Raw genomic sequence first — 8483 nt, 5'->3', positions numbered from 1 at the left:
AATGCAGAGAAATATTAGCGTTTATCCGAGTCTCCCGCATAGCGAAAACCTGCTTGCGTCACTTATGTGCGTTCTTACAAGATAAAATCAATGAGAAGACGCGCCTTAGCACCGGCGCTGAGGACATCACATAACATAATATGCGCCGGAAATGAAGACGGGAGTGCTAGGTGCGCGACCTACTAAACAATACAGAGCCGGCCGGTGTTGCCACGGACGACATTGCCAGCACGTACGCAGCGAAGGTGTTGAACTTTTTTATTACTGTATTTTTCTTGCCGCTATTGGTAGCGTTATCATTCAGTCTGTCTACCATATTAATGCCCCTCCGTCAGCTTCTTATCAAGATAGGGCGCCCTGGGAAGTTTCACTCTAGACCAAATTCTATCTAGAAGTTAGTACATTCGCCTGTTTTTTCTCTTTTGTTAATTACACCAAGCTCAATAGCTATTAAAATGTTAACGGCACTACACGCATCTTTCAATCAGCGTTTTTGCTTAGGAATTTAAATGTTTCATATATTGGTCCTCAATACATAAGATCTGACCACAAGGAACATAATTAAATCAATGTTCTGCAGCTATCTGTTTTTATTGATGGACATTATTTAGGAATGCGCTGAAAAGTAATAATAAATGAGAGTGACTGATTTCAGCAAACTAGAAGGAGAAAATAATTTGTGGTTGCTTGAAGGGTCGCAGAACCACTCGGTTGATATGTTATTAGGCAAAGCACTCCAAAAAATTTCATTCGTTGTATCCTACTTCCAGTAAGTTTGTACCACGGATTTCGTCTGTCGCCTTTTTGAATTCAGGAGGGTAGGGAGTTTGCTCAAAACAGAATGTTTGCCTTCAAGATGCTTGAAACTGAGTGTCACTAGATGTTGTATTTTATTTTTTATTATTGTCAATATTCGACGACTTCAAGAAAGACAGGATGCAATCTTTTTTAGCATTTTTGTAGAGTTCCGATTCATGGTATTCAGGTTCATCAGCTGTTGTGTTCAAACATGCCGAAGAAAAAGTTGAGAAAGTGAAAACAGCACCATTTTTTCTCTCCCCCTAAAGCTATGACTCCTTTCCAAAAAGGAAAAAAAAACAGATATTGGGGCTAAAGAAGGTGCAAGATACACATTTGTGATGGTATGTATAAAAGCTTCATAACATCGTCTTGAGAAGTTTTTTTATTACAAAGGCGTTACTTTCTCAACAAATAGTATTTTCAACCACCATATCTGAAGCCTATCATTCTCACAGAAAAAATATCATGTAGATGACTATTCTTTGCTTAGCTGTGACAGTGGCACTCGCAAATTTATGCTCATGTGCATAGGTATATTCCGCAGATGATACCTTCTCTTTCTCGTTGTGCTTGATTGTATCTCATAGGTCCTGCAGGCAGAAGTGCATGGTCTACACCTGCTGCGTGATAAGCCTCACTGATTCCAGAGGCTCACAAAGTGATTACTTGTCCTTTCTGACCAACACATTTATTTGACTTTCAGTAATTATCATGCCAGTTAATTTTTTCTATTGACTATAAGTATTGTACTTTCAAAGAGGAATGGACTGCGTGTGAATCATTGCGACAATATTTATGATTGCGAGAATAGCATTTGTATCATATTTGACAAATTAGGCACTACCTGACCTTTTGGATAAATACGTTTCTGATATGAAAAATCTTATTGTCTTCGCGGAATTCCGACTGTGCAGCTATCGGTGTGTGGAGCAAAGGAATATTTTGCTCGTAGCATTTGTTACGCCACTTCCATGTTCTCAGGCGAACATAAGAAGACATGACGTGTGCAGCCAAAAACAGTGGTTTATTTAGCGGCGCCTCTTACACAGTAATCTTGACTTAGCATCCTGCTATGTTGGGTGTGCATTGCCGATGCCTTATGAATTACCTAAATTGTGTGCTCTTTACAATACATTGTTTAGTATCGACAAACTCTATAACTAATACCGAAACGCACGATGCAGATCGACACGTCAAGATATAGTATCGATAGCGACAAATGCTTATGTTGTCTCCACCTGGCTCTGAAGATTTGATTGAGAAGATTCTATCCCACTGCCAATCAAGCCAGACCCAACAAGGAGTTTATGAAACCAAATTTCATCCTGAAGACCATTACAACTTTATAGGATCTCGGTACATTGGACCATGGTTTCCTGCATGTACAAGGATATGAAATCCCTCTTGGATGAAATAAATAAGCGGAAGGAGAGAAAGTTTTTCCGGTTTTAGACCACCTGGCTTCCCTGGGCTAGGGAAGAGGGTGAGGGGAGCAAAAGCCCATAGGAAAGAATCGCTGCAAAGACAGAAAGAGGAAAAAATAGCGAAAGAGGAAAAACAAAAGAGAATGCAGCAATAAACTTTGTCTTTAAGGTCAGTTGTCCGCTAAAAAACGTAATAAAGTTTCGAAAGCCTTTTGGGCTGAGGATCAACTCGGCCAATGACGGAGACTTCAATGTTCCAACAAAGGGCGATAATATAGTCTATCTAGAGCTTCGGTAAATTCTCTTGCAACATTGAAAGGGTACACTCGTACAGAAGATGGGCGAATGTCTCTTCGCAGCTGCAGCAATTGCGCGCGGAGGTGTTGGTCATTTCAAGAGGAAAGGAGTATGCGTTCGTGAAGCCCACGCCAACCCACAGGCGGCACAGAAGAGTCTCCTCAGCTCGAGGCATTTTTGAGGGATGACGAAGCCTGAGGTCGGGATCCAAGTTATGTAGGTGACCGTTTCAGAAATTTATCGTTTTACGTTTTGCAACTGTGATGTCTGCATTACCAGTGTCAGTTCCTGTTCGTTGTGTTCACACTAAGTGGTAAATTGTACTTTCTCTTGCTGCTGTTATCTCGTCTCTATCTCATCTACTGCCCCTCTTTGGCCTTTTTTCACATGGACCTTTCCCTTCTATTTCTCCCTCTATGTCTCTCTGTTTCCCTACGTTCCTTATGTAGCTACTGATCTAGAAGAAAAACCAGAAAGGCTGATATGGTTACAAACAGCTGGCTATGTCTGACGGGCTAATAAACTGATACTATTGGTCCGTCAGTCTTTTTTTGTTTTTTTGGCGATGTGGTCAGGCTGCCAGAAAGCAAAGTAATTAGCCGTATAGCATGGTAAACTTTGAAAGGTATCATTGTTCCTTTGGCAAAAGCAGTGGAGCTTTACGGGATCATTTAAAGCAATAGCAGGTTATACGTAGAAGGTTGCGTTCTCGATGTACCAGTAACGCTTAACGGTAAAACTCCAAACAACTCTTGTGAAACACGCAGCACGAACGCTCGAGGGCGTGTAATTAACGTGTGGCGGGTTGCTCCTGCTTTATGCAATTTAAGCTCAACAAAATTTCCGAAAAGTTTGCGCGTTCACTTTAATTGCAGGTTAATTATTTATCTCAACACAATATGCGTTTATGCAAATGATGTTGGAAGACCATGACAGGTAAGGGTACAATACTGCACATGGACACGGACAAAATATTAGGATTATCGCGCAGTGATCCACGCCCACAGGAAACTAATTTGCGAGCCCTTGGCTTTGAAACAGGTAAGCTGCTTACAATTAGGCACAATAGAATATAGAAGCTTATTTTCCCGGATAGAAGCTTTTCTAACTTATCATGTGTTTTAACAAGTGGGCAGTCATTTCCTTCCTGTTTATGCGATTGCTGAGTGGCTGCTCGAGTACTTAAAAAGTCTTCATAAGCTCATACCTCTAATAAGACTAGGAAATGCACAAGGATTAGGGTGCTTCGGAAAAGTAGGTGAGCTATCACACGAGCCGATGCAAGTTGTAAAAAAATAAGCTGGGAGCTTTTCATCAGAACTTTATGCACGAAGTTGCAGAATTTCTGAGAGCAGAAGAACTACAACTAGAGAGCGATCATATTCATCGAGAAATATTCAAGACAGCTTTATATGCAAACTGCGAACAAAAGCCTGCCTTCTCTCTGTTATATACATTGGCTTTCACATTTTCAGTGTACTTTATGCCACATTAAACGTGCAAAAAACGTTAAAGGTACCTCAACATGAGCAGCGAGTTTAAAGGATAAACTGCACGTTGCAGTTGTCGTCGTGTTACGGTGGTTACAATGCAGGTGTGCGGAACTGTTGTAGCACTGCGTTGCCGGCCACCACCGGCCGTGATCGTTCTACACAAGGCAATATTGCTGAGGCGGGTGTAACAACCGCAAAACAACATTCCTGAGTGGTGTGAACAATAAAGACCCGGGCTCTTGCGGTGCCACCTGTCCGAAATCACGCTGATCTAGTCAGAACGGTCTTACCCACCTAGATGTGGCAGTAGCTGACAGTGAGCCACCGACTCGCCAAGAGGATCGCTATAGCGGTCAATGACCTACCTCGAGGTCCTACGTCATCGACCAGATATTAACCCTTTGAGGTCCAGGCGTAGCTGTCATTGTGTTCCACCAAGGGGTGCAGGATTGGTAGGCTTTTGCCACTATGTGGAGAAGAGAATGTGGGGTTGGACCCTTTCCCCCCTTCTAATTTATTCGACCACACCGAAGAGAGCCCTGCTGGCTCTTTAAGACTAGAGACGATAAACACGTATACTCTGCATGAAGTATTTTTGTCTTCCAACTCATCCAATATGACCGCTCCGAGCCTAACACCCGCACGTGTTCACACCGGCCACGCATCCCAGTACTAACAATGGTTCAAGTGGTGGGACACTGTGACACATGAGACCTAGCAGAAACGAGGGTCGCAGGTTCGGTACCGGCTGTAGTGGGCGCAATTACATGGAGATGAAAAGCTAAAGGACCATTCACTTAAATGATCTGTGCGTTTAAGAACTCCACGTGGTAGAGACTTCCGAAGGCCTCCCCTACAGTGTGCTTTATAACCATATCAGTGTTTTCGCTGTTAATAAAACTGACAATATAATCCCCGTTGTACATGTTATGTTTTTTAGTATTCACTGAAGACGCAGGTAGTAGCTCTGCGAAGGAGAGCAAGCATAGAATAGTGCTAAAGTGTGTATTTGTCTTATATGCAGATAATATTGTTACGAGTAACTTCTTCATTAATTTTTACAATCCGCAGAACTCGACGAACAAGATGGCGCCAGTCCAGCATCAATCAAAAACTCACTTCGTCCTCCTCTTTCATGCAGCCACGTTTAGCGGCTGTTATGTATCATAACCCCCGGTGGTAGAAGCACCGTCCCGGTGCTAAATCTACGCAGATGATGTCGAAGGGGAGTAGTAGGGCTTTCGCCGAGCGACGTGAATGGTGGCGCTCGGAGCTGACGATGACGTTGTGTGATTGGTTGCAACAATCTCGCACGTGACGTCGTCACTTGGCGAATGATAAGAAATGGTCCAGTGTTGGGCGACAACAGCTTCTCAGACAGTCCCACACGCCGAGTGGGTGACCAGAGGAGCACGAGAGAACCCGGGAAAAAGTTCACGTCCCTATGGTGAGAATCGTAGAGCTGTTGTTGGTGCACCTGTGAGGTCCGTAGACGGTTACGGGTGACTTGGCGCGCATGGTCGGCGCGGGCGAGCTTCCCCGGCATATTCAGTGGCCGTGGGTAGCAAAATGTCTAAGGGTAGCGTTGGGTCCCGGCCATATAAGAGATAGAAGGGCGAATAGCCGGCAGTGTTGTGACGGGATGAACCGTAGGCGAACGTCACTTACGGCAAATGAATGTCCCAGTCCTAGTGGTCTGGCGCAACGTATTTGGCAAGCATCTTAGTTAGGGCCCTGTTGAGGCGCTCCGTGTTGCCATTTCACTGGGGATGGTACGAAGTAGTAAACTTGTGCATGGTAAAGCAAGGCCTCAGAATTTCGTGAACGACAGCTGATAAGAACGTGCGGCCACGGTCGGTGAGATGTTGGTGGGGAGCACCGTGCACAAATATTATGTCGTACAGCAGAAAGCCCGCAACGTCGGTAGCGTAACTGGTCGGGAGTGCTCGTGTGATTGCGTACCGCGTCGCGTAGCCTGCGGCAAAAGCGATTCATTTATTTTCAGCTGTGAACAGTGGAAAAGGGCCCAACAGGTCGAGACTAACTCGAAAGAAAGGTTCAGTGGGAACGTCGATCGGCTGAAAGTAGCCGGCTGGGAGGGCAGACGGCATTTTGCGACGCTGGCAGGGCTCACAAGCGGCGACATAGCGCCGAACAGAGCAGGCAAGTCCAGGCAAAAAAAAAAAAAAACCGATGCCTTACCTGATTCTGTGTGCGGGAAACGCCCAAATGGCCCGTCAAGGGAGCGTCATGAAGTTGATGCAGGCCAGTGAAACGCAGGTGTGCTTGGATGACACGAAGTAAGTCTGATCCGAAAAACTCAAGGTTATGGCGGATATGACCCTCTCTTTCACGAAAAAAATTCGTAGGAACGGGTCGCGAGGCGTTGACCCTAGTTTGCTGATGATGTCTCGCAAAGAAGCATCCTGACGTTGCTCTTCGCCAATGTTCAGCAGCTGCGACACAGAAAAAACGTCCGTAATAGCTCCAGTATCGCTTGCTTCGTCCTTTGGGTAGCGGGATAAACAATCTGCATCCTGATGTAATCACCCTGTTTTATGCATTACAGAGAACGTGTATTATTGAAGGCGTAGGGCCCAACGAGCGAGACGTCCTGTGGGGTCCTTCAGGGAGGCTAGCCAGCAGAGCGCGTGATGACTTGTGACAACAAGGAATGAGCGTCCGTACAGGTATGGAAGAAATTTGGTTACTGCCCATACAAGGGCGAGGCACTCGAGCTTCATGATGGAATAGTTGCGCTTGGCTGGAAATAGCAGTCGACTTGCGTAGGCTATAACACGGTCGTGTCCCCGTTGGTGCTGCTATAGCACAGCTCCTATGCCGTGTCCACTGGCGTCCGTGTGAACCTCGGTTGGGGCTGATGGATCAAAGTGAGCCAAGATTGGCGGCGTTGTAAGCAGGGTCGTAAGTTGGGAAAACAATGACATTTGGTCATGGCCCCAGATAAACGAGGCGTCTTTCTTCAAGAGGTCTGTTTCTTAAAGGGGGCGTGCAATGGTCGCAAAGTCCTTAACAAAGCGTCTGAAATAGGAGCAGAACCCCACAAAACTGCGGACATCCTTTGTGGTCCTCGGAACTGGAAAGTTTGTGACTGCGCGAATTTTCTCTCGGTCTCGACGGACGCCTTGGGAATCGACAAAGTGACCGAACACGAAAATTAGACGATGAGCGAAGTGGCACTTGGAGGCGTTAAGCTGGAGTGCGGCTCGACGGAAAACGTTCATATAGCTGACAAACGATCGAGATGCGAGTCGAATGTGGGTGAAAAGACAATAACGTCGTAAAGGTAACACAAGCAGGTGGACCATTTTAACCCTTGGAGCAATGAGTCCTCATATTTTCAAATGTAGCTGGCGCATTTCAGAGACTAAAAGGCATCACCTTAAACTGATAAAGACCATCAGGAGTGATGAATGCCGTCTTACCGCGGTCCATTTCGTCGACGGCTGTTTGCCAATAGCCTGACCGAAGCTCAATAGTTGAAAATTAAGTACCACCATGCAGGAAGTCGAGGGCGTCGTAGATGCGACGCAAAGGTTATATTTCCTTTTAATTTTGTTGATGTGATGGTAATTGACACAAAAGTGCCATGTTCCATCCTTCTTTTTAACAAGGACGACTGGAGAAGCTCAGGGGCTGCATGAAGGCTCGATAATGTTTTTCGCAAGCATTTTGCCGATGAATAATACAACAGGAATGTTGTATTATTGCATGCTCTGACGCAGAAAAACGGTAGGGGTGTCGTTGAACGGGAGTCGCATTGCCAGTATTTATTCGATGGGTGACAATGGTCGTTTCGGCTAAAGAGTTGGTGGCGAAGTCGAAAATGCTACTATAGCACCCAAGAACGTGGCAAAGCGCTGCAGCTTGCTCAGTCGTGAGGTACGATGACACCATTCACTCAATGTCGGCGCCCCAAGAACGTGATGCAGTGGAACCAGTGACTGAGCTGCAGCAATCGTCCACTCTGAAGGGCTCAACATGGTCATCTTGGAGAGCGGTAATTTTGGCCAGGGAGATACTCTGTGGTAGAACTTGGGTTGTGAGTGAGAAGTTTACCAGTGGAAGGAAGGTGCCGTTTCTCGTAATCGTCATAATCATATGCGGCACAGCAATCCTATGAGTAAGCATGGGCCACCATGTAATCACTGTCAGGTACTGGCGGCATGGAGGATAAGTCAACATGTGTGACAGAGTTAGGCGGGAGGCACGTGAAATCAATGCAGCAGAGGCTGGTTTAAGGTGGGCTGGTCGGGCCGGAAAAGAGAGATAAATCGAGATGAAGTGAGCCAGCTGAACAGTCTATGAGAGCAGAATGCATGGCTAGAAAATCCATACCAAGGATCAGTTCAAGAGGGCAATGCTCGATAATGGTGAAAAGAACGACAGTGCTTCTCTCCCCAATAGAAACTCGCGCAGAGCACATGCCAAGAATATCAGCAGTTCT

The sequence above is a fragment of the Rhipicephalus microplus genome, chromosome 1, assembly GCF_043290135.1.
Source record: "Rhipicephalus microplus isolate Deutch F79 chromosome 1, USDA_Rmic, whole genome shotgun sequence".
NCBI lineage: Eukaryota > Metazoa > Arthropoda > Arachnida > Ixodida > Ixodidae > Rhipicephalus > Rhipicephalus microplus.
The sequence above is the reverse complement of the archived record's forward strand: the minus strand, read 5'-3'. Positions refer to the sequence as shown.